This window comes from Pyrgilauda ruficollis, unplaced genomic scaffold, assembly GCF_017590135.1.
Source record: "Pyrgilauda ruficollis isolate IOZ18807 unplaced genomic scaffold, ASM1759013v1 scaffold164, whole genome shotgun sequence".
Taxonomy (NCBI): domain Eukaryota; kingdom Metazoa; phylum Chordata; class Aves; order Passeriformes; family Passeridae; genus Pyrgilauda; species Pyrgilauda ruficollis.
Window position 1 is genome coordinate 215325 of NW_024515209.1, and position 25358 is coordinate 240682.

The 25358-nt window shown below is 40.9% G+C and overlaps 1 long non-coding RNA gene across 1 annotated transcript in view; it reads right to left on the reverse strand.

Moving 5' to 3' along the window:
* Positions 1-24541, reverse strand: part of LOC121351287 — a 28279-nt gene extending 3738 nt beyond the window's left edge. Inside the window, exons 1-2 of the long non-coding RNA XR_005954774.1 lie at positions 24239-24541; positions 23750-23853 (exon numbers count right to left, since the gene is read on the reverse strand). This is a non-coding gene — a long non-coding RNA (uncharacterized LOC121351287). The remainder of the gene's footprint in view (positions 1-23749; positions 23854-24238) is intronic.
* Between the last annotated feature and the right edge of the window lie 817 nt (positions 24542-25358).

The window sequence follows — 25358 nt, forward strand, 5'->3', positions numbered from 1 at the left end:
CAAAAAAAAAAAATAACTTTATTTAAAAAAAAAAAAAAAAAAAAAAAAAAAAAAAAAAAAAAAAAAAAAAAAGGCTTTTCCAGATTGCTACAGAACAGGGAATACTTTAAATGACACAGGCATTTATCCTGAAGAAAAGCCATCATTTAAAATTATCTCCTATCCTGGAGATTTCATCAACAGCAGCAGAGAATTCTGACAGATTTTATTTATCTTCCGAATGAAAATTCAGCTTTTTCATCTTAGGAAAATTTGTTAAGATTTTCAGATAGTAACACTACTGTAGCTCCCCTAAATTCCTCCCAGAGCCCTCCTGTTAGCAGAGCAGAAATCCCTGCTTGAATTCTGCCTAACTCCAGGCAGCACGTGTTGCTCCATGGAATTAATCAACCGGACTTCCACGTTCTGCTCTTTAATGAAGCTGCTGATTTAACCTAAAATCAGCACCAATATTAGACAAAATGGGCTGAGAGGCACCTGGAGAGCACCAGGACTGCCTGTGAGAGCTGTCCCCCAAGCTGGCAGAGAAAGGAAAAAGCAGAGGGAGCAGAACTCATCACTTTAATCCCTGACTGTAACTCCAGCAATTCCCTGGTTTCTCAATCCCAGCATAATTCCCCAGGGATCACCGTGGCTGATGATAATTAGCATCTCTTTGACAGTCCCAGCAGAGCCTTCTAAATGAATGGGCATGGAAATTAACACATCCCCGGGATGCAGAGGCAATATCTGCAAAGCAGGATTAAGTCATTCCTGACAGGCAGCTGAGGAAACACCATTCTACCTACACTGAAGTTACCCCCTGTGCACAGATCCTGGCATTTTTCAGGAGAAATTGATTTGTTTAGATCACTCAGAGATACTAAACACTGCTATTCACAGTCCATGCATCTGCTGCAGTGAAAGCAACAGGAATATGTCACTATATTAATGTTAGGAAATCAGTGAAAGGCTTTCCCTGTTCCTTTTGTCCTGCCCTACTGTATATTTCATTCTTTGTATAAATTTGGGTTTACTGTACCATAATCCTCTGGGGCCAAGAGGCAGTTGAGACCAAGGTTCCATAAATTCTCTGTCAGCTGGTTATTAACGTTTATTTTTACAAAGAATATCTCCATGGGAAGTGTTTATGAAGACACATTTTAAAACAACTCCAGCAAGAAGTTTAGTTCCAGCTATACAAAATGTATAAATTGTATTGAGCTCAGTAAGGAAGTTTACATTTCACCCTTCTAGGCTCTATTACCACTGAGTTTTCTATTTGCAAAGTGTATTCTTTTCCTGACATCACCCCTTTCTAAAATCTTTTTAAATAGAACAGTTTTATTAAAAAAAAAATTAAAACAAATAAAAACCAAACCAAACAACAAACCCTACAAAAAACACCCTCACTTCAAACCTTCAGGGAAACTAATCCACTTATGCTAAAATCTGTTTGCCATAAGGTTTCCTTCTCAATTGTTGGGGATGTTTATTGGGGATTAGCTCAAGTCCTCATCTGTTGCAATCTCACACTGTCTTGAAACAACATTGGGAAAAAAATTGGGGTAAATTTGACATACAAATAATAAGTTTGGTCATGAAGCATGAAAAGTCTCTTTCCATCTATCAGAATACATGAGGATAAAAGAAGAATGCATTTTACACACATCCAAGGGGCTTTGAGGGAGCTCATTAATTTTAATCATCAAAACCATGATCTGTAATAGAAACCCCTCTTTTACAAAATACCTTGAGAAGGGAAATTTCAACAAACCACATACATTATGAGAGATATTAATTCTCAATAATCCACATCAATATGTTTTGCCAAAAATAACGCAGCAGTATTACAATTCTTAAAAAGTCCCTGTTTACAAGCACTGCTAAAGGTTCTGGTTTTGCTTGAAAATGCTACAAATTTATAATGTCTCAAGCCCCTGAAAGTTAGCACCTCTCTCAGAGCACAAAGAGAAATCTTTGGGATGTGCTCAGGCCTTCCCTGGTGTGTATCGGGCAGGCAACATTTTGCAATTTCAATCTGGACATCTAAAAATCTCCTAACAATCTAAAATCCCCTAACAAAAATCTCCTAACAATGTTTTCCCTGCTCTTTTCCATGGGTGCTTGACAGAGGCAGCACCAAAGCTGGTGGCTCAGATGCTGTGGTGCTTTTAGTCTTGGCCAGGGACTGTTTGGGGACAAGTTTTAGGCTGCTCAGCAACAGCTTTTCAACAATCCACTTCAATTCCTGATTTACTGCACGAACCTTTTCTCCCTCTCTGGCCCTTGAATCTCCTCAAACCTCTGAATTAAGGCTGATTTTCTGCGCACCACGGCTGGATGCAGTCATCCAGCACACGAGCACATCCAAACTCAGGCATCAGCACCAAAAAGGTCGTGGTTTGAAGAGGTTTGGATGAGCTCAGCGTCCCGGGTGTGACTGTTTGCTGGAGTCATCCTCTGGGCTCCCGGGATGTCCCGTTTGGATCATCTGTACCACCCAGGGTGGAGGTAGGAGGCTTCTGGACATAACTCCCAGGAGGCATGAAGCACCACGCAGGTCGAGCAAACAAAACAACAAAGCAGGCAGACAGAAGGGCTGAAATCATGAGGCCACTTTGGAAAAGATTTCTGGGCTGTGATGTCTCAATTCAACGTGAGGTAGTGGAGCCCAGAGTAATTTCTCACCAGGCTCGTAAAGCACAAACCTTGTGCCTGGAATTCCATCATTTTTTGCTCAAATTGGATTTTCTGGTGTCTGAGCTGGTGTGGCTCAGCCCACACAGCTTATCCAGGCCCTGGCAGCAGCAGTGGTGGGGCTTCCAATGATCTGAGGTTATCTCCCCTCTAAAGTTACCCCACATGCCAGAAATCATAATTATCCCTAACCCCTGCTCGTGTGGATGTGGAGCCTGAGGTCTGAAAGTCAGTCCTACAGAAGAACGTGAATAATCAACATTATTTACTGATTTCAAGCCAGTAAGTGATTATTTTAACCTTTAGGTAGTCATAAAACCACAGAATTGTGGAATGGTTTGGGTTGGAAGGGATCTTAAAGCTCATCCAGTCCCACCCTGCCATGGGCAGGGACACCTTCCTCTGTCCCAGGCTGCTCCCAAACCCTGTCCAACCTGGCCTGGGACACTTTTGGGGACCCTTTTGGGGACTCCACAACCTGTGCAGGTAACAGTCACCAGTGCTGCTCTTTGGAATGTGAAGATAAGCAACATATTTCTTCAGGACCACTATTTAAAAAACAGCTTCTGCATTAATACCAACAGTAAGTCTGAAACCCCTCATGCGTGTGGTGAGAGCTGCTGCTACTCCTCTGATTCTTCACTAAGTGTGACCTGGATGGAGAAATGCACAACAGCCACTACAAGATCTTTAGGCAATAAAGCCTTTTGACTTTATTTACCTTTATTTTGACTTTCTCAGCCAGCAGTGTGCCCAGAAGGCGAATGGCCCCTGGGCTAATATCCCCTTTAGTCAATTAATTAGAGACATATCAAAAATTGTCTTTCTAGTCTGCTGCAAAACCAGCTACGTTAAAAACTGCTACTTAACCTCGAGAGATGTTTTCTTTAATGCACATCTTGATGTGACATTTGACCAAATTATGTTGACTGGTAGTGCATATTAACACAGTATGGCTGCATGTGTCTCCACAAGTCACCCAGAACTTCACTTACATGGAAAGCAATTACTTAGATGTTACGAATATAGGATGGGGCACAGCTGGGACTCCATGGGCTGGGAGGGATTTTCCAGCCTGAATAAATGACTCTGTGATTCCACCAGTTGTGAAATTTATTTTCTAATTCCTTTGGAGAAAGCAGTGGGTCACCCTGGTGCTTGAACAGGTTTTGCAGTACCTGGTCTCCCTGATTAAGGCTGGTTTGGAGGATCACCATCCTGGGATCCCATGGGATTCCTAGGGAACGGACTGGGAGATTTCCCGCTGTGTACCAAAGGCAGCCTTAAAATCCAAGTGTGAGCTGCACTCAGGACATCCCCCCCCCGTGCCCAGGAGCTCAGACTCCTCTGCCACAAGAATGATTTCTTTCCCCATTAAACAACCTTTGAGGAAATCAATACAACTCAAGGGAGGCCATAACTCTGGAAAATGTATGTATCATAATGATGGCATTTTGTGGTGGATAAATGTGTAACCTCTACCAACAACTTGATCATGTTGTACCTATAAGCCTAAGATTTTTTCATTTGCATTACACATTCCATTTTTTTGCATTACAGGTACTTCTACTTTAGATCGAGAAAACATTTCAGGTGGAAAAATCTAAAATAAAAACCTATTTAAACAGAAACTTTGGTTGCCTGTATTTCACTCTATATTAGTAAGGAAGCACAAAAACATTTAAACAAATACTACATTCAGAACAGAAGGGATTTTGCTACTTATTTATACAGCAATATAAATATGTGGTGCTATTTTAGAGATAAAATAGCAACATAAATATGTGGCACTACATCTTTTAGAGGAGAAGACAGATTTAAAGCTTTAAAATAACCCACTCTAAAATCAGCCAGTGACACAAGACCTGTGCCCCCTCCACAGCAACACACAGCTTTAGCCCTGGAACACAAACCAGCCACTTTAAAACTTGTCCTTACACGTGAACACACAGAATTAATGACAGCACAGAGCCCGATCACTCAAAACGTCACTGTCAGAGGACAAAAGTCAAGGTGAGTAAAAGGGAAGTGGAGATTCCTGGGGTGGGCAGGCACGAGGACAAGGCCACTGCTGTTGAGCAAGGCTCAGCAAAGACAATCTGTGATCTAATGGCCCACGAGCCACTCTGATGGACTCATGATTTTTCAGCATTCAAAAGAATATAAAGTGTGTCCACAATCCTTCAGTCAATGCCAATGGAGAGTGAAAAGCCTAATTAATGCTCCAAACAGAGCTTCTGACAGGAGCAAAGGTGATCTCAACATTGTGATTTAATTAAGGAAGCAAATTTAGACATTAAATGGGATTTGGCCTTTTTTAAAATTTTTATTTGAAGTATTTTAAAGATTAAACCACTGCCAAAAATATTAAAAATTTTAAAAATTATACTTCCAAAAATTCAAAATCATTTTTATAATATCTATTTTGAATATTTTAATTTTTTATTTTGAATATATTTAAATATTTTAAAAATTGGAAAATTGTATTTTCAAAATATTGAAAAATTAAGTGAAGAAATGGGAAGTTCAACATGACAACCTCAGGAAAGCCAAGTTTTACCTCAGCATCCTCCACACTTCAGTGATGATCACTAAAAATTTGGGGTGAAGTCTGTGAGATTTTGTACTGCCTTCTTTTATATCCATCCTCCTTTTCTTTCCCTGCCTTTAGCAAACTTTGAGACAAACTGAGGAGACTGTGGTGACTGGTCAAAGCAGATCACTGCCCAGAAAGTGACAGAATTATTTCAAACCCCTTCCTTCTCAAAGACTGTTCCATGAGAAGCTCATGCCCTTTCCAAATAACCTTTGCTGCAGAAGTGATTTTAGTATATTTATATTGTGCTTTTTGTATGTGTAGACATTCTTTTTCCCCCAAATTTAACAAGCTCTAGGTCTTTTATTTCTACTGTGTATTTTTAAATTTTGTATAACCAGCTGATACAGTTCCAAACTCTGCTATGCATTTTCCTGCATTTCCTGTGGAATGAGCAAGCTGAACTGAAGTCTCACACGTCATTCACTAGGAACAAAGTACTATTTACACTATTACCTTCCTGGACCCATTTATTTCTCTTGAAATCAATATAAAACCCCCACTAAATAAAAGACATACCATGAGTATTATCTACAAATTGCTGTCAGCTCTCCGCTTTTTTTGCTTTTTTTTTTTGTCATACCGTATCCCTAAAAGGCTTTTCATGCTGTGAATTAAAAGACAGCATTTAAGATGTCATTATGGCATGTCTTTATATACAGCTGCCATTAAGGTCTTTGTAATGGATTCAGAAATGATGAACATGGAAGGTGCCTCAGTGAGACATGACATTAATGTTTTTATGGCAGATGCACTGGCACAATCTCAATCAACATCACAGGATAATTCTGCTTTGGAAAATGCTACAGGTAATTCTGGTTGCCCTAAGAGGCTCTGAAGGCTTATTTAAAGAATGTTAAAGATCTCAGTAAGTACTTTGAGAGCAGCAACACATTAATATTTATTACAACACTTTCCGAACAGTGAGCATGAAACCCGGGCGTTGATACACTAGGAACAAAAAATTATCAATCACCAGGTCTCAATCAGAATGGAGAAGTTGGTTTAAACTGTAACAACTTCTATTTAGATGCTCTTAAACACTCACACAGACACATCCACAGCACGATTTTCTGCCACCATTAATTATTCATTGTGAATGGACTGTGACACCTGTGACAGGAGCGCAGACCTGTGCTGACACCCTGACCTGGGCTGTTTCTCTTCACCAGCTCCTTGGACATCTGCTCCCCTGGTGTGGCTGGGCTGAGACCATGAGCAAAGCCCAGCACAGACAGGGCACAGTCAGGAAGGAGCTCAGCTTCAGGAGATGTAACCCACACTCTTGGGTTTCTTACTGTTGGGATGACCCAAAAGTCCCTTTTTCCCAGCCCGATGGCCAAAGAAAGAGTCAGGATTCTTTGGCTCTGGTTCACAAGGTTTTTTATTGTCTCTTATCTAAAATATTCTTTCTTGGACCCACAGAGTTCTGTCTAGCAGGTCTGTCAAGGGCACACTGCCCACCCCTGGGCTGGTGTCTACATTTTATACTATGAACTACGTGTGCTTTATTTATCATTATTTTCCAACACCTATCACCTATGTTAGACTGTCTGTTTCTGTTCTAAACCAATCCAAATGTGCCAGCATCACCCAGAAGATGGAGGCTAGGAAGAAGAAGGAAGAAGAATAGAACAACACCTGGATCCCTTCATCTTGCCTCCTACATCCCTGTAGTAAAATCCCCAAAATTTCACTTTTCACCCAGTGATTTAATTCATTATCATTCCACTTAAACTTCTGTGACTTGTGATTCTCCATACAAGGTTGGTAATTTGCTCCATGGGTTAAGATTGAAATCCCAAGTGCCTTTGGCCTCCTGCCAGGACTCCCCAGCCCCTGCCAGGGGCTCGTGTCACCCAGGGTGCCCAGAGGGGTGTCCTGGGTTCTGACACCACACCATGAAAACACCCGTGGTGCACAGGGAATGGAGGAGCTGGGACATCCCCAGGGATTTCTTACAGGGTAGTGGTGGAGATGAATGGCAGAAGACCATGGCAAACAAGCAGGGATGCAGAGCCAGGATGCAGGCTGAGGTCAGTGCGTGTGATGGCCGGATTCCTCACAGGACTGGCCCTTCTCCCCTGGGAACCACTAACCCTGGGATAGTCTTTCCATATGGCAAAAGCTGCAGCCCTCAGTGACAAAAAACAGGATCACGCCCTGGGCTGTGCTCATGTTCCACAGATCCTCCCCCAGCCAGCATCCCTGTGAGCCACCAGGGCCAGGAGGCAGCAGGAGAATTGTTTATTAAAATGGGAAGGATGGGAGCTTGATCACCCAAACCCACTTGGAAACACAAACCCCAAACACCCAAGCCCAAGAAAGATGGTATTTTCTTCAGATAAAGAGTCTCCCTACCAAGTTTTGCTGATATTTGCAGAGTATCAGCTGCCTGAAGGGTGAAACACAGCCTGCACTGGCAAAGCTTGATGCAATTCCTCCACCCCTCCATCAACGTGCAGTGATTCTAAAAAAAACATACATCTATATATAGGGATAATTTATGGTTGCTTAATATTTCATGCAAGCTCAAAATATCTATACGCAAGAAGAAAATGCTTTTCTATATTTAATGTATTTTTGTAATTTCATTACACTGGGCGATTCTCATGCCCCTTTGCCATCAAAAATTCATTTAAATTATTAAGGCCCTGTGGAAATTTTAAACACTTCCTGACATTTCTCCAAAACAACAGTTACTGTAATGGTAAGGTTTGATTACAAAAAGTAATACAGTCTCCGTCTAACTAAATAAAGCTTAGAGAAAATGGGATTTAAATACAAAGGGTGTGTAAACACACACTCCTGCTCCCACCACAACAAAACAGACTGGTTTAGACTGAAAAGAGTTTTTCCTCTGGCACCTTGCTTCAGAAAAAATATCGAGGGATGATCACTGTGATATAACCCACGTGGTAAACCCTAGTGATGAAATACCATGAAAACACAATGTCGTCACAGGAAGAATGTCAGTGGGTTATTTCCAGAGAAATTTGCTGAAGATGTTGGGAAGTATGAATGAACTTATGACTTTTTCTAAAGAACCAAGATTAAAAAAGGTGTTGCAGGCTACAATGACCTGAAAAATTAGGCTCACTAACAGTAAAAGCAGAATAAAGTCACTAGGTTAGGCAGGTGATGTGTGGGATGACATAAAGCCATAACAACGTTCTATAAGCAGAAAATATTATATAATTTCTTTTTTTTTTTCACTCTTTCTAGGAAAAAAAGTAAACTAGAGAATCTTGGTGTCATATTTTCTCAAATTAAAGGTTCCATCTTAGAAGTACTGAGTAGCACTGTATTTGACAGCCTGATCCTAAGAAAAAAAAACAATGCTGATATTATTTAAAGCTGGAATTTTTGCCTTTAACTAACATTGTTTCTAACCATCATAATACTTGTCTAAAAAGATGTTTGAGAACCTGCAATTTTCCTTTAATGGAACGGATTAATCATTATTATATTGGTATACCTGAATTAAAAAAAAAAAAAAAAAAAAAAAAAAGAGGGAGGGAGAAAAAAAGGAAATCAAAAGGAAATCACACAGAGTTCCAAATCAGACACTTAAGAAAATATTTTCCTTGTGTGCTCCAGTTGGAGCCCTCAGTCCCACGGTTGCTGGTACTGGGTGTTATTTTGGCAGCCTGCCTCCCAGGAAGACCAGTCTGGTCTGACTCCTCGTGGAGAACACTGTGCAGAAGAGTGAAAAACGTCAGAGCAGAGCTCAAAAGCCGAGAAAGATACATCTAATCTTTGCCCATGCACACAACAGCCTCTTTGTTGACCAACAAAAAACACATTAAAACCTCCAGGACTGGGCACAAAGTGCGGATGTGAATAGCGGCTGCTCAGATGAGTAACACTTTTATTACACGTTCAGAACTGAACACTTTGGGCCAGAATAAGCCAGAGCAGCCTCTCTGGAAGTTAATGGAACCATAATGAATTACACCAATTGAGAATTCAGAGTATTATTCGGGGATAGAGCTTGCTGGTGAAATGCACAAAACAAAGCAAAAGGCTAATTGCATGCTGGGCATGAACGCAGTCACTTCAAATTGTATTTCCTGAAAAGGCAGCTGAGTAATATCATTACCTGAGAAACACCTAGAATCCTTCTTGACCATTCCCTCTCCTGCAAAACCTGCACATAGCAGCTTTGTTCTTTTTTGTTAAAATATATGAAAGAGCTTAGGGTCCACTGCTGTTTCTTTCCCCTGAAGTAGCAGGAAAAAAGCACCACCATGACTAAAACATCCATTTATAAACTGCTAACATACCAAACCTTCCTGGGATATGAAATTCTATTTGATACAAAAAATCCTTCCCAGCCTTGAAAGAGCTGAAGGGACCTGCGTGGCCAGGACAGTTTTGGGAGGACATTCCCAAAAGCTGTGATGAGCTCCCAGTCCATGCAGCTTGCTGAGCCCTGGATTGCTGCTAGCCTGCATGCTCACACATCAGAGCCTCTTGTTTTGGTGGTTTAAAAAAGGAAAATGCTCTGTGCCTTCACCACTTACCCTCAGGAACCCTCACTACAAAAATACCTGTTATTTCCTCTAACACTGTTTTCACTAATAACAACTATTCCAGCTGATAACAAGAACTGTGTTGATCTAGTTATCCATGGATATCTAAGGAAAATAAAGCCACCTCCTGTCTGCCAGACAGGGATTTTAAAGTTCCTCAAGCCCATGACCAACAAGGGGATGATTTGTTCCGAGAAGCAGCCATGAATTAAAAATGTCAGTGTTGTCCTGAATGAGGACAGCAGCCTGGGCTACTGGGAGAAGCTCACCTCTGAGACACCAGGCTGCTGCAAGGAAGGATTTGGGGGCTGTTTTCCCTTCTAGTTTCCTTGCCCAGACAAAGGACATGGATACACAGCAGGGCTAATTCACTGGGTCACCACTGACTGAGCCACTGGCTGCTGTTAATAAATGCCACATCTCTCCTGCAGTAGTTTCAGCAAGCCACAGTGAGGAGAATGAAGTGGGAAATAGCTTAATCTCACCAAAATGCAGTGCCACTTCTTCCTGTCTGATGTCCCATTTTTTCAAAAAATAAAGAGAAAAATTTAACTTAAAAGGGATCTTGTTCTGTCCTTTACTGCTACTACTCATGGCTGCAGAAGGATGGAGAAACAGACATTGTTCCCACCTTAGAGCTGCAAAATCCCTAACCTGTACCACAAATTTAACACCTTTTCTCCCACCAGAAGACAGGAACTGTGGATTATATCCCCTTGCCCCACTAAGGCTCATCTCCTGTGCCCATTCCTTTCCTTCCAGCTCAACAGGGGGAACTCACCAGTGATTTATTTTAAGGCAACTTTCCATCATTCATGCAGTAAAAATTCTCCTCAATAGGCTACAGACACATCCTTAATGGGGCTGGGGCTTTAAGAAACTATTTAGTGTCTTTTAGCCATAAAATATAAGTATCTCCTGAAAGTGCTTATCTGGATGCTCATTGCAGCTCTCCAATGCCTATAACACTTCAGTGGCACACTTGGCCTTTTTCTGGCACATAAAATACCTGCAGTGAACATAAAAGGGCCTACAATGGGATGGCTGCACATCTTCCACCTTAGTTTATCCAAAATAAACCATCTCCTCTCCTTGGCTCTCCAAAACTCAAAGGTCCAGCATGGGGGTTGCTCTTTTCTGCCCCCGACAAGAGACAGGACAAGAGGAAATGGCCTCAAATTGCACCAGGGGAGGATTAGTTTGGGTATTAGGAATAATTTATTCACACAAAGGGTCTTCAAGTGCTGGAGTGGGCTGCCTGGGGCAGTGGTGGAATCATCAATAAATGTGAGGGTGTGGTGTTCAGGGATGCTGCAGTGCTGGCTTCACCACCTTTGAGGTGTTCCCCAATGTTAGTGAATCTATGAATCTGCAAATCCATGTTTCTGTGAGGTGGACAAGACCCTCCTTCTCTCAGGGTGCAGTGAGAATGATGCCTGTTTCCAGTGATTTTTCGCCTATTATTTCCTCAGATTATCAAAATTCAGCTGTGCTAGGAAGCTAACCAGGAGGCTCTCAGACACTGAAACAGTTTTTTGATGGTCATATGCCTAGAAAGAGAGTAGATTTTTTCATTTGGCAGCTCCTGAACCAAGTGTTGCAACCAAGTAAAGAGTAAAGCATCAGGAAGCAGTTCTGCAGCCTAGAAAGTGACATAATTCACTCACAAACCAAAGGCCAACCACAGTTTTGAGTTTGCTGATGCTTTCTGAAAATGACTGACATCAATCCTATGATTCAAATATCTTAAGGATAGCTTAAAAGCACTCATAGCCCTCAAAAATCCTCTGTTGGGAAACTTGTAATTCCTGCCCTGCTTCATGGGGACTCATGTCAGAGATTTGATTTTACCCTTGGTGTGACGTGGTCAGTGTCATTAGCCTGCAATAATTGAGGGAAGCTGCTACCTGTGCAACAACACCTTTCATTCTCTCTTTCAAAAAAAGAAAAAATACCAAAAAACCAGTTTAGGCAGAGGGAAGTGGGAAATTGAAGATCTCATTCCCATCATTCACAGCCTGCCTCCGTTTCTGATCACAAGGAAAAGACAGATGCATTCATGTCACAAGTGCCAAAAATCTTTATGAAGTCCTTGGTGGGCAGAAGCACTTTTTACATTTCCCTAAAAGCTATAAGACTCAATCACTTCTGGGAAGTTTAAACTACAATTTCCAGAAAGAAAATAGTTCTCTGTTCTCCACTTTGATGAAAAGTTAAGCTAAGTGCACAATAGGAGCTTATCCCTCCTGGGCATGCAGAGAGGAGGTGTATTTAAATTTCTTCTATATCTTGATGGCATTTTGTGCTTGGTTAGTGATTTGTTAATGTCCTTGGATGTTACAGACACTTGGCAGAACATGTTCCTAAATTTCACTGGTTAATGGAATAGTTTTAGACATGGGGACAGAAAAAACAGCAAGGTGAAATAAAAATAGAGCACATCACATCAAAAATGAATGACAGTATAGTGAAATGACTGAAAATCCATTTAATCTAAAGGTCCATCTGCATTTCACATCAATCCTCAAATTTTCTTTTCCTTTACCAATCAAGGTAGGTGACGATATTGGAATTGACCTGTTTGCTCAACAGAACAGAAATCAAATCAGGTGCAATTTACCAGCAGCCTCCACTGGAGCATCAACATGTTTTGAACCTGCTGCACAAAGGCTCGTTTTGCAGGCAGCAGCCACACAAACAGGCAGCAGTGTTCTGTGGGGAGGTTTGCTCAGCACACCTAGAGACACGGCTGGGAACTGTGACTCAGATTTGTTGTTGTCAAGTGAGGGAATCAGGGAACTCTGTCTTCAGGCAGGCTGCAAACAGCGCTGGGTAGAGCCAGGGCTGAGCAAGGGACAGATTTTGTGAAGGACAGGTAATGAGCCCAGTGCTTTTAGGGCTAATTGAGCTGGGGAGCAGTGCTGGAATAAGGATGAGGATTCACCTCTTGTCTCAGATGGAAGCTGATGGCAAGCAGTGTCTCACAGAAACTGGAGAGGAGGTGATTCTGATCTAAGGAAAGGCTCTGTTCAGCACGAGGACTAAACAAAAAATGAACTGCTTCTTACATGCTGGGAGGAAATTCACAGCAAGAAAAGCAGACAGGTGAAAACCATGGGTGCTGGGAGGGTGGGCAGGCCCTGGCACAGCTGGGGCTGCCCCTGGATCCCTGGCAGTGCCCAAGGCCAGGCTGGACACTGGGGCTGGAGCAGCCTGGGACAGTGGGAGGTGTCCCTGCCCATGGAACTGGGTGATCCTCAAGATCCCTTCCAACACAAACCAATCTGTGTGATCTACACACAACCCTGTCTCATGGATTCTGCAGGACTTTTACAGACTGGCCAAGAAAATTACTTATATACCAAATACCCTTGTCATTTTGGATGTCCTATAGATCTTTTCCTTCCCACACCAAAGGGGTGTTCCTGCAAATCCCAACCAAAAAACACTGTGAGTCTTCCACACATGGAAAACAAGAGTCACTGGTAACTAAGGACAAAGTGTCTTACCTAACAAGGGAAATTCAGAGGTGCACAACTGCTTTGGAAAAATCAGCATTTCCAGGCGATTTCCCCAAGGTTGCTTACTGCACCACAAGTGTATTTTAGGGGCTCTGTCAGGTAACACCCTGTGTGCTGTTTTCAACACAAACACACACGTTTTGGCACCTGCTTCATCCTCATTTCCCTCACTCACACGCTGATCAATGATGCAAGAAGCCACTGCCTCACTTCGCTGAGATGTGTCCCAAATCTGACCACATACTCTTTCCCTGTCCCACAAGGCAGCTCCATGGAGTGAAGTGCCTGGCTTTTGCTTTCTTCTCCTCACCTCCAGAACAAAACAAAACAAAAACCAAACCCACCAAAAACGACGAAAGAAAATTTCACCTTCATCAAAATTCTCCAAGTCTTGCTGGAATTCAAAGATTGCGCCCAAAATGTCTTGATGCTTCCTGAAGCAGCAACAAGCTATAGCAGTGAGCCATTTAGTTAATGATACTGTTCCCAAAGTAGACCAAATTTCATGCCTAACTAGAGAAGTTAATATTTGTTGAGGTGTAATGAAGTAAACAATCAAGTAGGGACTATACAACAGCTTTATTTTATATACAGAATTTCTCTTTCCTTTTATTTTTTTTTTAATTTACTTTGAAGCTCAGAGCAGATGAAGTGCATTCACACCATGTGGAGATGGTGGGACAAAATTCAAACAACCCATGGACAGTGCCAGAATGCCAACATCACCCCTTGAAAGAACCCCTGGGGACTACAGACAGGTTAACCAGGAAGGGTCTCAGGGAAATTGCTGGCAATCAGATACTCCTGACCTGACCCTCCTCTCCCAGGAACCCAGGTAATGAATATCCTTGTGAGAATCCAACACCTGGCTATAGATTAAAGAGCTGTTTTTCTCCTGACTGAGACAACAGCTCACAGTGTGGCTAATCCCAAATAAACCCTGCTTTTCCTGTATGGAATTGGAGACAGTTGCAGGATCAGCAGAGGGAAATCTGGGGGCTGTGTAAGCTGGGACAACATTGCAGCCAGGTGAGCACACCTGGAAGACCCAGCCTCAGCTGAGACAAAACCCTGCTCCCAAGCTGTTCTCCTACAAGCCGAGTTTATTTCGCCAAATGAAACAACCAGGTTCATTACAGAGACAAAAATTAGGACTTTTGGTCTTGCCTGAACTGGTTACATCCAATTTCTTTCCAAGCTGCTGATGGATTAACCCATTAAATCATGAAAATTACTTTGGTACTCTTGAAAGCTGAGATTTTTAGCACAGTTACCAAAGCGCTGCCCATTCACTTTTGTGCTGAGGAAGTTTTAAATCCTTATGAAATAAAAAAAACTCCAGAAACTCTGCTCTCAAAGTGAACAAAGGAATGCCCTGGCAATGAAGTGGGGAGTCATTTGACAAAGGCATAGTAAACTGGTTTGCTGCCATACACATCAGCACTGAAGACTAAGTTATTTTGATTGTGGCTTTCAAATGACTGAGGCAGTTACTTGGTTAAGAGAGGCCAAGAAAAACTATCATGGAATCAACGCCAATTTTTAGTTTTTATTATATTATCAGTATATTAAAAAATACTGGTACATAAAAATGTATGGTAATGTACCTTTTTTGTTTCATCTTAATTAGATGAATTTGACACAACTTATATCTACACAATAACATTTAAATTTTACCCCATATTCTATGAAAAAAAGATAATTAAAGATGGCCACTCATTTTAATTCACATTTAAATATCCAGATTTCCAGAATGGTATGTTTTGGACTGCTCACAGATCATCCAAATTTCTGTTTGCATCAAGAGTGAGACTGTGCCTTCTTACACACTGACAGAATTGGTAATGAATTATTAATGAATATTACTGACTTTTTATAAGCTACAAGGGAAGAAAAGGTTTGCAGCTTGACTACAAGGATACCTTCTCTGGAAAAGTGCATTACTGAGTTTAAATTTGGGAAGAATTTAAAAGATTAATGATTTCAGTGTGATTGGTCCCAGGTGATCACATTACTTCTCAGCACATGATATTAACTCACAGGAACAGAAGCAAAGCTAGGTAACGTCTTGTGAAATGGAGATGAAAACTGCAGGAAGACAAATCCATCTGTGAGCTTCTTTTTATTTAAATCTCCCTTTTTTAAAACAAAAATTAGATATTTCGTTTCTAAGATAGGGGTGTCATACTCAGGATGCCCAGAGTGGGTCTTGCACCTGTTTTTCTAGATATAAATCTGTGAACCTTATGGATTTTACCCTCTCTGTAAGGCTAGCAGGTGTCATGTTTTGTGTGTCCTCACAGAGTAAAACTAATCAGATATTAAAAATATAAAAAAAAGTAAATAAATGGGGTATTTGTATGTCTGAGGAAATGCACAGTCTCTGTGTTTCATGTATACTGAGTTCTCTCTGCACTTAATTGAAAAAAAACCAGCAACTCAGAGTTTACAATACTTTTGCTCTGGCATTATATCCTTTATTATTTTTAATTCATATAGTAAATTAAAAAAAAAAAAAAAAAGCTAATAAATTGCTGCTGACAGCTCCAGATGTGAAAACTTCTCCCCTCTATCAGATCCCACATGGGAAAGTTGTCTTTTGGAGTGTGTAATTTGGTGTTTGACCTGCCTGGACACAGGGTGTGTAACTGAGAGCTCCTTTACAAGGTCACCTGTCCTGCTGTACACAAAGCAGTGAGTTCAGGTGAAGCTTCAAAACCAAGCAGAATGCAGCAAAATGCATGACAAAATCTGGAATAATACCTACTGATGCCATTTTCCTACTGTGCCTGGATTATTTTGAAGCCATTTTCCCCCTTCCAAGTTTCACAAATTTCTAACATTCTGCATTAAATCTGTGCATGTGATGCATGCAGCATCATGGATATTGAGGAAAAGGGTCCTTGAGAAGAGCCTTTCATCCTAAAGATGAAAAGGAACTTCTCAGCCTCTCAATACAATGACTGACAAAAAAAAAAAAAACCCAGCTTTACAGGAAGTCTGGCAACATGCCAAGTGATTTGTGTGGAATTTGTGTATCAGTTTAGTGCCATCATTTACAGTTTCTACTGAGTAAAGCAAATTTTTCTAGCACAATTTTATCACCTCACTCTCAGTGTCGTTTAGACTGATCTATGTGCCACCTTAAAAATAAAAGCTTAGGACCTTAGGACAGTACCTTTTACCTGAGATGGACTTAAATAACAAAAATGTCCAGTAAAATAAGCAGGACAGTAGAGAAGAGGAGGAGGAAATAAGTAAAAAAAAAATAGTTTGCAGGAGTATTACATTCATGATTTTTAGATGCAGCAAAGAGATTTCCTTCTTACTCAGAGGTGTTTTAAAGCATTAAAATAAAACATTTTTTCTATTCCTGTTTTAGATACCGTGATGACTTTGACATTTCCTTAGGGCAAAATCTGTTTCCCATCAAGTTTCCACTGGGCTTAAAGACACAATAAAGAGCCAAACAGGGAAACCAATTCTCAAACCCAGCCAAGACCCACCAGACTCATAGGGTGCAGCCTGGCTGAGAAAACTTCCAGTTAAAAACAGGGATGTGTGCTTTAACCTGGAAAAGCAATAAATCAAGGGAACAACCACAGGGCTTAGTGCAATCTTGAGCAACCCAGCTTTTAATCAACACAGGCTGTTTGCTGGGATGAGACACTGTAATGCAGCTGGGAAGTCATTAAGATAATTATGGCAGTGAGCGTTGCACAGGTGGCTGGAGCAAATGCCCCCACTGTCCAAATAAAAAATAAAGTGGTGTGTGCACCCAGCGCTGGGGAACTGCCCACTGCCTGACTCCCCGCCCAAAACACACAGGAAATGTGGAGTTTGAGAAGGCAGCCAGCAAAATACTCAACTCTGCATCAGAAGAGCTGTTGTAGAACTTGGAACAGCCACAGGTGACAGCAAACTCTGCTGGGATGTGCTGCTCCCTGGTGTGACAGCACCTGCAGCATCCAGGGCTTGCTGGCTGGCACTGATAGGCAGCCCTAGCTGAAAATAAAAGTTTTTATCCCAGTGCTCAGGATCACCACCCTTTTAGGAACCCTTCTTCCTCAAGAACCAATGCTTCTCCTTGTTGAAAGGAGATCTCTCCAAGAGCCAACAGTGCTAAACCAAATGTCAACTCTTCTGAAGTACAGACGTGTTTGCAAGAAGGGAGTGCAAATGCACTGTGTTTTCTGCATGTCAATTATCTTGTTTTCAGTATATCATGAAATATACCTAAATATTTTTGATGCTGTTTCTTCCTGTCTGAATTTTGACTGCCAGAGGGCAGGGTCAGATGGGAAGTTTTTCCCTGTGAGCGTGGGGAAGGGCTGGGATGGAATTCCCAGAGCAGCTGTGGCTGCCCCTTGGATCCCTGGCAGTGCCCAAGGCCAGGCTGGACAGGGCTTGGAGCAGCCTGGGACAGTGGGAGGATAAAGCTCAAAATGAAATTGTGTGACAGAGGTTTCCTTGGCAGGCTTGCATTTCACTGTGCACCGAATCCAGTCATTCCTGTGCTGCATAATACAAGTACTGAAGAATAATTTGGTGTCATAAAAATAATCCCTGCCAGGTCCTTTAATTGCACCAGATCCCAAAAGGACCATTGGGCCCTGGGTGCTAAACAAATGCAGGCACTGTGGATTAAAGGAGAAACAGCAGCTGGAATGGGATTGCCCCTGGCAGGCTGCTGATGGCTGGCAGGAGGTTCCTGCTCACCTGATAAGCTGTGGACTGGAGGAGGATGAGGCAAGCAGGGCACAGCTCCAGCACCACTGATGTTGCAGTTTCATAGCCGGGGAGTTAAATTCTCTACCAACAGGTGTCAAAATAGGCTTGGGAAGTAATTATTCATAGAAGGAGATAACATTTATGAAGGCACTGCTTCATTAATGGATTTAATTTTGACTTATTAACTTAAGAACTTGAACTTTACTTCATTTATTCTCCTTTGCATGACCGTATTAACCCCCTCACTCCAAAAAACGAAATAATTCCACCTCTGTTCAAAGTGCACACTGCTGACCTGTTGAAATTAACCTGGTTTTTCAGTTGAGGAGAAGAGAAAAAAAAAAAAAACAACACTGGATTCATGGGTGTACATCGAGCTTGTAATCAGCACCTTGGCCTGAAAATGATTCTAAAAGAAGGCTCTTAAAATTTAACTTAAATGTAATAAAGGCAGTTAATTTGATGATTTATGCAGAAATTAAATAGCACTTGAAAACATTTTACAACTCACCAAGGAAATAAAAGTTCTTTCATGTGTAACATTTAGTAGTATGTGGATAATACAACAACAAACATTTTTAAATTTCATATTAATCAATGTTGTTGCACCTAACTGTGCAGTGTAATCATTAACTCATCTAATTTTTTTGATCAATCACCAAACTTTCAAGAATCTTAGCAAAGCATAAATCTGACTCTGTCAATTATAGAATTGCAGTGAATAATGACTCATTTTGGGGAAGCCACTTTCAGCTGCATCACTTTAAATGCTGAAGAAGGAACAGTAAAAAGGTGTGTATAGAATATGCAGAGATATAAGCATTTTTGATAATTTTCATAGATAAATGTCAAGGTAACATGTTGTAAATCCCTCAGTGCAATACTCACAACAGAATTTTTAAAGGGACATGGAACATCTTGATACTTGTACTGTAAATGTATTTTGCCCATGACACCTGGTGTAACACAGAAGGAAACCAGTTTGGCCACCACAACTATTTCAGAGGCATAAAACCATCAGGTTGTGGGGGGAAAAATCAGTATCAAATTTCAGGGAGAAGAAAAGAAAAGGTATCTACAGCTTTAAAGGAAAGGGAAATGAGATTATTCCTCTAGGATGAACCATTTTCAATTACAGCCTGACAAAAAGAGAAATAATTTAAACCCGAGGTAAATTAAGATGGCTAAGTACTAAAACTCCTTAAAAACTCACTTTTAAAGAGAAGCCTTCACAGATGGAACTTTAACTGCACAGCACAGCCGGGTGCTGTTACAACAGGCTTTTTTTATTATTATTATTATTAACTTTGATCAAAGCTTATTAACCAGCAGCACCAAGCCATCAGTGGATTGGACTACACAGGAGAGCTAATTAAATTTAAAGTGCCACAAAGTCCTGAGGGCATAACACATAATCCCCAAGGCAGGAGCTTCAGTGGAGGGGGTGGGAACATTTGCATGGTGAGGCAGTGGGAGATGGCAAGGTACTTGCTCTTATTTACTGTGAGCCCTGCAGAGATTTTAGTACAACCAATTCTGAGCCTGTCCTCATCATCAAACATGCAGGTAAGTGTGGGCACTGAATATCTGGGAAAATATGGAGTATTTCCACACACCTCAGCAAGAAACACAGATCATAAAATTTTATTTGATCCAACAGGGCAGATCATGACATCCCTCCTTACCCTAAGGAGAGATAACTTCTACCAATTATAACGTGAAATATGACTAAAGAATTCAGGGAGAAGAGAAAATAAAACAGGATGCAAGCTGACTGCAAATTGGTGCACAGCAGCCTTGTTCTGTCCAGAGGCAGACACATATAATAGCATTTATAATTGAAAATAACAACAATACATCATAAAGTAATTTCTTCCATTGCCTATGTCCCATCAGCTATGTTGTCCTACAATAGATTGCAATAATTAAATCTTTCCCTGCAGTTTTGTCATATACCTGGGAGGAGGAATCATATTCTCTTTTCTGGTCACTTTCCAGGCACTGTGAAGAGTAAACTGTTACCCTCCATCTGCCTTTCAAGATCCTGGAAAGGCAGCAGAGAAGAGGAACATCTATCCCATCCTTGCTCATGTTTTAAAAGTGTCCTGACATGTGGACCACTAAAACATTTTCCAGTTAATAAAAGAAGTTGATTTGCAGGACAAAGCCATTATTTCCAGCCATGACATCAAATTATGATTTATCAGTCTGATATTGTCATTTCAGGATCCCTAGGAGGAAGGGCTCAGTAAACAAAACCAGTACAATTCAGTGCAGAGGGGAAGAAAGAGGAATCTGTAACAGCTTGTCTGTAAGGTTGTCCTTAACCAGAATAAGTGTTTCTGTATCGTAAAATAACAGAAACATCTTGCATTAGTTGGTGGCATCATGCTGAGTCACCCACTCACTCCTGTGGGCTAAGAGAAACACAGGCTGGCAATTTCTGGGGTTTGTGGTTTGGTTTTTTCCCCTTAAAAGAAAAATTGTGTCCAGTTGGCACCAGCACACGAAGGGAACCACAGCCTTACCCCACTCCAATTCTGAGATTTTTCCAGCTCTGCTCCAGATGGGGGAACTTTGTTGAAGCACAAGCAAAGAAAACAATGACTACACCTGGATTTGGCAACTCTCAGAATCTCACCAACCCTGGAGCAAAACCTCAGCAAGCCAAAGCAAAACCAATCCTGTCCTGCTCCCAAGAAACATTCCTGACACTCTGTCCAGGAGGAGCAGCAGCAGGATTTCCTTCATCCCCTCCTTCCTCTCTCAAGCAGGAGCTCACAGGCACTTCAAGGACCTGACACATCATCTGTAGCTGCTGCTTCAGAATTTATTAAATTGCAGTGAGAGCTGGAGCTCTGTGCCTTTCTCAACCTCACACAGCCCTGAATAAGATTTCAAATAAATTCCCCTCGTGCTCATGGCATGGCAAAGCTCCTGTGTAGAATCACACACAGTGTTATTTATAAATGTATTATTATTTATAAACATTGTACAAATTCTAAGGGGTGTAATTCTCATCAGCTGTTTTTCTGAGAGCTTTAAAATACTAATTAAATTTTAATTTCTCCCTTTACAACATAAAGCACTAACTACATCAGTGTGTAGGCAAGACAAAAACAACCATGTTTCAGTTGGTCTTTGCTTTAAGCTATGAAGCAGAAATTGTTGTGAGAAAGCAAACCATAAATCAAACCTACAAACAGCCCTGGAAATAATAAAAGAAGAAATTTTAGGTAAACTTTTAGACTCCAGATTCTGCCCCTTTACAAAGATTGCAATTAACCATTCTTACTCATTTTTTTAATATTTTTCTTCATTGGGTATTGTTATACTATTTGCATCAGATCAACACCAGACTGATAACTAAATAAGTCATTCAATTTTCTTTTAATAAACATCAGCAGGTTTTTCTTTCATATCTACTGAAATACCCTGGCATTTGAATGCTCCAAAAATTCAGGGAGAAGAACAATTATTGGTGATGAAGAAAAACCTTCAGACAGAGTTTCAAACTCTGCAGTTCAACAAATCCTGATTTACTTTTTTTTCTGATTTTGGAAATGATGCTGATTTTGAAAATTATTTTGTCTGGATTTGATACCTCCTGAGTAACATCCCTATGAGCTGCCAGAACAGAATTATCTTGTGATGGAACCACCCCAAGTTTTCCCCTCCCAACACAAACCCAATCACCTGCTGAGCACTGCTGTTTTTCAATTAATAGTGAATTATTGAGACATGAACATATACAAATGCACTTCTACTGTGCATCTATGTGTGCATACACACACCTGCCTTCACTTTCCTTCAAAGAAGTTTTTTAATTATGACCTTATCTCTAGATTGTGGATTTCACCAATATATACTAAAACTACCTCAATGATCTAATTCTCATTGGCTCCTGCAATGACATTTCAAGTCCAAAAGGGAAAGAAATGCAATGATGGACTAGAATAAAGGAAAACTAAGATAAACAGGAAAAAAAAGCCCAAATATTATCTGTCTTATCTTTTATGCCTTACAGTCCTTGATGCTTCATGTAGCTTTGAGCTTCATTATCCACTCATTCCACTCACCCCGGAATCACTATTTTCTCCAGAAAGATAAGGTCTGCCTCTATTTGAGAGTGAAAATTCTAGGACAGACTTCAGATATTCAGCACCCAGCTGTACTTTCCCATTGTTCACTGAGAGAGGAAGCTGTGCACACAGGAAGAGCACCAACTGACCTCAGGGATATTCACTGCGAGGGCTCAAGTGCCATTGCCTTGAAAAACCTGAGTGTGTTACCCAGAGCATTAACTTTATGGTCTTCTTATCTGCAAATTTTGCATCTGAACTCTTCCTGTCAGTACCAAAACCCTGAGGAGTGCACCCCTCAAAGACAAAAGAAAGTACATTTTTTGTTTGCACCTAAAATAAAAACATAGCTGGTATATTTTCCAGTCCAGTCCCTCACGATTGCCTGAGCAGGGCAGTGGGTGTTGTTTTCATTATTAAATACAAACCTCTGTCTCAAAACTCTCACTGAGCTAGTCAGGCCCCACTGAATTTAGAAGAAAGCTTCACACCTTCCACTTTTCCTTGCCTTTTCACAAAAGAAATTTCTCAAATTTCTCATCATGTTACCTGAACTACCTGACAGCAAAGACTTCTGGAGAACACAGTGCAGTATTAATTTCTTTCTCTGATCACAATTTCCTCCACTTTTCTGAAGCTCTACCTACTTTCTATAAAGCCAGAAATTCCTCAGCAAACAGTCCCACATGAGTGACAAAGCTGTTTACCACGGGCACCAGGGTCCTGATCACTCCCAGTTCCCAGTGTGCATAGAAAATTGCTGTTTTACAGGAAGACACTCTTGTCTGGATTACCTTTACCTGTGGTGGAAATAAAAAGCTCCAGTGAGAGAACCCATAGCAACCTTTGCAGACCTGAAGGGAAGCTTATGTATCTATTTTTATACACATATATATGTATACCTATATATAAGCCATATTAGAGTTTTGAAATGCAGTTTTGAAACTTTGATAGCATTTGCCCTGGGTATTCCCACTAGTTTATCACAAACATGCCAAAATGCTGATTCACAGTTAAATATTTTGTACTGTATAATGGGCCATCACTTCATCCCACACACTTTTTACAAGGCTCTAGTCCTGGAAAAATTCATCAGATTAAGTTTCATGAGCATCTTCACAAGGCCAAAAAATCTTTGACAAATTAAAGTGGATTCTGCTATAAATACACTTTCATTCCATTTATGCACACAGCTCTTTTTATAGCTGTTAAACCTCTTCTCTTTCCCCTTTTTAAACACTATTGAAAGTGTCAGGAGCTACCTTTTACACTTTATCAATCACGGCACACACATCATGATTCCTAGAATTTAAAATGGAATTGTTGATGGTTCAGATACTGTTAGACTGTCATTAGTTCTGCAAAGTGTGTAATTTGTCACTTTGCAAGAAATGACAGTGCCTTCACTCCTGCAACATGCTTTTAAACCTCCCCTCTCTAATTTGAAAATGCCAGTATTGTACTCTGCTCCAGGAGAGGTATTTTTAAGGCTTGCTGGCTGGCTTGTCACAGAGCAATCTGTCAGGTAGTCTTTTGCCTTCCTTCAGGTTTATTCACACAAAGCCTGTCTGTGATATAACACGAAGACAATGCTTTCTGTCTTACCTGATGGCAACGAGGCCCGTGCTGGATTTTCACTTTCCTCATCAGTGCTGGCATCATAGTCGTTTTCTCTCTTTACAACCATCTGAGTAGCAGCGATACTATCCCTAAAAACATCAAAAGAAAGGGAAAGGAATTAAGGTATTTTTGTTTCTCAAAGGAATTAAATCATTCAGGGAGAATATGTATGAAATCACCACCTATGGAAAAGGCAGGGACATGATCTGATTGGAAAATCAATTGCAGCCCAGCAGAAAGCAGGACAGATCCATCAAACACTCACTTCTTGGCTACAGCACCCACAGCAATATGCTGCTGCCTGCAGGGATGCCAGAAAGAATCCTCCTCTTCCATGACTTCCAGGACTGGTTTGGATAACCCAGCACTCAGCCAGGAAGAACTGTCACTCACTGTCAGGGCCAAGGAAATGGAAACTGAACTAAGCTAAACTCAAATGTGCACCACACCAAGAAACCCAGGGAAATTAAATACCTTGCACACTTGGCATCCGCTGCAGATTCTTTAGCTTCACTCAACAACTTCTGCAAGTTTCTTATCTTTGCCTTCTTTTCATTCAGCACCAAAACAAACCTGCTGTAAAGGTCTGCCTCCAGCTCCTCTTTAGCTTCCACGCATTTTTCCAGCCTGCAGCACAAAATTAACTGTTACACCAATCATTCTGTTCCCTAGAAGACATTTCTGTCCTGAGGCCAGCCAGGAATCCCCACTCCAATCCACGCACGACTGGTCCAGCACCTTGTCTCTGAAACAGGCCAGAATAAGCCTTTTTTTGTTGTTTTTCCACAGAAAAGTGCAATGAACTCTGCTTCCAAAAGGGAAAAGTTCCAGATGTGAACCCTTCTCTTCATGCTTTTTTTTTGGGGGTGGTTTTTTTGTTTTGTTTTGTTTTGTTTTTTTGGTTTTTCTTTTTTTTGTTTTGTTTTTTTTTTGTTTGTTTGTTTTTGTTTTGTTTTCTTTTTTTTTAGTTTTTGTTTTGGTTTTGTTTGTTTGTTTCTGTTTTGTTTTTTGGGGTTTTTTTGGTAGGTCCTTGCACACCTCCACCCAAGACAACTAAAATTTAAACAATTCTAATCCTGGAAAGGCAGCAGAGAAGAGGAACATCTATCCCATCCTTGCTCATGTTTTAAAAGTGTCCTGACATGTGGACCACTAAAACATTTTCCAGTTAATAAAAGAAGTTGATTTGCAGGACAAAGCCATTATTTCCAGCCATGACATCAAATTATGATTTATCAGTCTGATATTGTCATTTCAGGATCCCTAGGAGGAAGGGCTCAGTAAACAAAACCAGTACAATTCAGTGCAGAGGGGAAGAAAGAGGAATCTGTAACAGCTTGTCTGTAAGGTTGTCCTTAACCAGAATAAGTGTTTCTGTATCGTAAAATAACAGAAACATCTTGCATTAGTTGGTGGCATCATGCTGAGTCACCCACTCACTCCTGTGGGCTAAGAGAAACACAGGCTGGCAATTTCTGGGGTTTGTGGTTTGGTTTTTTCCCCTTAAAAGAAAAATTGTGTCCAGTTGGCACCAGCACACGAAGGGAACCACAGCCTTACCCCACTCCAATTCTGAGATTTTTCCAGCTCTGCT